General features: G+C 35.3%; 1 non-coding gene across 1 annotated transcript; it reads right to left on the bottom strand.

Annotated features, from left to right (window-relative positions):
* Positions 1 to 976: 976 nt before the first annotated feature.
* Positions 977 to 1,083, bottom strand: LOC129685520 (U6 spliceosomal RNA). Its single transcript, XR_008721506.1, has one exon. It is a non-coding gene; the product is annotated as a U6 spliceosomal RNA (small nuclear RNA).
* Between the last annotated feature and the right edge of the window lie 2,564 nt (positions 1,084 to 3,647).

A 3,647-nucleotide genomic window follows, 5' to 3' on the forward strand; every position in this document is an offset into this window, starting at 1 on the left:
CATTTTTTTTTTCTAGGGTTTTCAGTTGGGCCATTAAGTTGTTTGTATGTGATGTTATGAATTTCTTCTTGCAGGCACTTAGTGCTCTAAATTTTCCCCTGAGCACTGCTTTCAATGTGTCCCATTAATTTGAGTATGTTGTGCCTTCATTTTCATTGAATTCTAGAAAGTCTTTAATTTCTTTCTTTATTTCTTCCTTCACCCAGCTGTCGTTGAGTAACAAGTTGTTCAGTTTCCATGTGCATGTAGGCTGTTTGTTATTTCTGTTGTTGTTGAGGTCCAGCTTAACTCCATGGTGGTCAGATAGAATACAAGGGATTATTTCAATCTTTTTGTATCTGTTGAGGCTTGCTTTATGACCAACTATTTGGTCTGTTTTGGAGAAGGTTCCATGCGGTGCTGAAAAGAAGGTATACTCTTTTGAGTTTGGATGAAAAGATCTGTAGAAGTCTATTAGGTCCATTTGATTTAGGGTCTCTGTAAGTGTTTTTATTTCCCTATTTGTTTTCTGTCTAGTTGATCTGTCCCTTGGTGAGAGTGGAGTGTTGAAGTCTCCCACTATTAGGGTTTTAGGATCAATGTGTGATTTAAGCTTTAATATTGTTTCATTTACGAATATAGGTGCTCTTGTATTTGGGAAATAGATATTCAAAATTGTGATGTCCTCTTGGTGGATTTTTCCTTTGATGAGAATATAGTGGCCGTCCTTATCTTTTTAGATTAACTTGGGTTGAAAGTCTATTTTATTAGATATTAGGATGGCTACTCCCGCTTGTTTTCTGGAACCATTTGCTTGAAAGACATTTTTCCAGCCCTTTACTCTGAGGTAGTGTTTATCTTTGTTGCATAGGTGTGTTTCTTGGATGCAACAGAATGATGGATCCCGTTTCTGCAACCATTCTGTTAGTCTGTGTCTTTTAATTGGGGAGTTGAGTCTGTTGATGTTGATAGAAACTAGTGACCAACAATTGTTACTAAAAATATGGAACGCTTCACGAATTTGCGCGTCATCCTTGCGCAAGGGCCATGCTAATCTTCTCTGTATCGTTCCAATTTTAGTATATGTGCTGCCGAAGCGAGCACTGGAAAGGAATTCTTATTGCTGCATGGTTCTTTCCTGTATATGTATTTTCACAGTTATGCTTGCAAAGGGAAAGCCATACTGAATAGTCCCAGTGCAAGGATAGAGAAGCCATTGAAAATCCACAGATTTCTCCTTAAATTCAGAGGACCAGCAACAAATTTACAGGTAAAAACAGGAAAAAAATGGATTATTATTCTTAGCAATGTGATGTTTACTGAAAGTCACTGGAAGCATTACACAGTAGGTACTAAATATTGTGAATTACAGATTTACATTGAATCACTTAAAGGAGAATTTCCTTTGCACAGTTTTCCTTAATGTGAAGATATGTGTATATGTAATTCTTGATACAAGTGATTTATTTAGTAAGAAATAATTCCTATGGTTTATCTCCACGCTGAAGAAATATTTTGGCAGTTCTAAAGTGGCAATATTTATTATCATCTTGTGTGAATTTGAGAATAAAATGTCAAAAGAACAATAGCATGTAGAGGCAAATGCAGCTTCCAAAATTAGTGTTCCCTGAAATGCATGTGGCCCAGTGAAGTTTGCTATAGAAACAGTTGTCTTTCCTGTGTATCTTAGACTTACCAAGTTGTTATCTGGCTGCTTTGAGTGTTATTCATTATTGTCTACAAATATTGTCTAGAAAATATTTTCCATGAAAAACTGAACAATGTTTTTAATAAAATAAACTGTTCATGACCTTTATACTGAGGTACATTCTGGAGCAGGGAGGGGAAAGTTAGAAGAAGGGGTGTAATGCTGTGGAACACTGCATTCTAGATATGATGTGGCCATCCCAGTTTTGAATTACAGCCATCTATGACTATGTGAACAAGAATAACTTTCAACGCACTGTAATCAAGGGGGCATTTGATCACCAGTTTCTAGTCCTCAATGACTATTTATGGCAGTTAATGGTTGTTAAAGTACAGATGCACTTTTCTCAGTGGTGTAGCCATTGGTAAGGTGTCCATGCTCTTGTAAATAAGCATAATGAAACTAACTGGATCACATCAGAAGAAAAAAGAATGAAAAACAAAGTAGAAAAAGGCAGACCACAGAGTTAGGAAGAGGAATGGAATCGGCGGGAGATGGAGGAAAACAAAATAGTGTAATGGGGGAAATGAACAGTACACACATATATGAAAATATTTTAATGAAGCCTTTGTAGAATTAGTGAATAAAAGCAACTCCATCTTTTTTCTTCTCCTTGTTGTCACATCCTTCTTTCTTTGCTTCCCAGAAAACAGGGACCATGCTGGGAGCCTGGAGATCTGATGAGAGAAATCAAAAGTCATCCTCCATCACTTTTCAGGAATACCATGAGTCACTTTAACATGAGCCAGAAAGATAGTAATGATTAAGTATGACTGATTTCCCAGAAAGAGTTTGGTATGATAGATGATAAGGGGTATGTGTATATGTATATTATGGTTATTTTGAAAAAGTAATAGACTAGGTACATAAGTAGTGCTTTTAAGATTGATTACCGTGATTGAAAATTAATAAGCAGGGTGGCTTATTGCCCCTATTGATGCTCTTGCATATCTATAGCTTGATTCCCAGTAACCACATAGTATGAGTCACCACTGTCTGTAATTCTAGCTCCAGGGTCAAAACCTTTGTTCTGGCCTCTATGTCACCTCCATATAAATATACACATAAAAATGAATAAAGTAAAATAAATATTTAAAAAGTAATAGAGCCTTTGGACATTCTGGAGCCAGCATACAGTCTCAGAATTTAGAAGATGGAGATAGAATGTAGAACATTTAAGATCATCCTCAGCTACATGTTGACTTTGAGGCCAAGTTAAATTACAGGAGCTCTTGACTCAGAGATCTAAATTGATAAAGAACATCTGATTGTGTAACTCACAGATCATAGGTTTGAATTGGTAGGACCCAGTATGCTAGTTGTCACTCATCCAAGACAACTGTCAGCAGGGTGTGTCCAGAGCCTCTCCTATCAATAGAAATATACAAATGTCATCAAAAAGAACTGTTGATCTGATTAAAAGGGTTTAGGCCTTAGCTTCATGCTAGAGAGAAATGAATTATGATAAAATAGAAAACAACTTACTAAATATGAATAAAAGCCTCTGTGTCATCTCAACAGGAGTCTGATATTTTTTCAGTTTCAATGCATTAAACAAGTAACAGGTCATCCTAGACCACATAAACATTTATAGACAGATGAAAATAAACATTTTTTTCATAACTTGAAATACATTATTTGAATTTCTCCTGATGATACGTAACTACTGAATATGGTATCAGTCTCAACTACAAACTCTTCAGCTCATGTTGTTCATGCCAATCTTACCCACAACAGTGCCTTAAGTTCATCAAAATTTCAGCAATAAATTACATGATATTATTAGAAATAAGTTTAATGTGATAGTTGATAAATATTGGGTAAAATGTAGTCAATTTATGGGAATAGTATTTTTTTATTTTTGTGCTTTAATTGAACCTTGAAAAATTTAAATTTTGTTGGATAACTTATAATTAAATGGCCTGGTGAAATTCAGCCGAATTCTCAAATATGTTTTGCA

Source organism: Psammomys obesus, unplaced genomic scaffold, assembly GCF_907164565.1.
Source record: "Psammomys obesus unplaced genomic scaffold, mPsaObe1.curated_primary_1811, whole genome shotgun sequence".
NCBI lineage: Eukaryota > Metazoa > Chordata > Mammalia > Rodentia > Muridae > Psammomys > Psammomys obesus.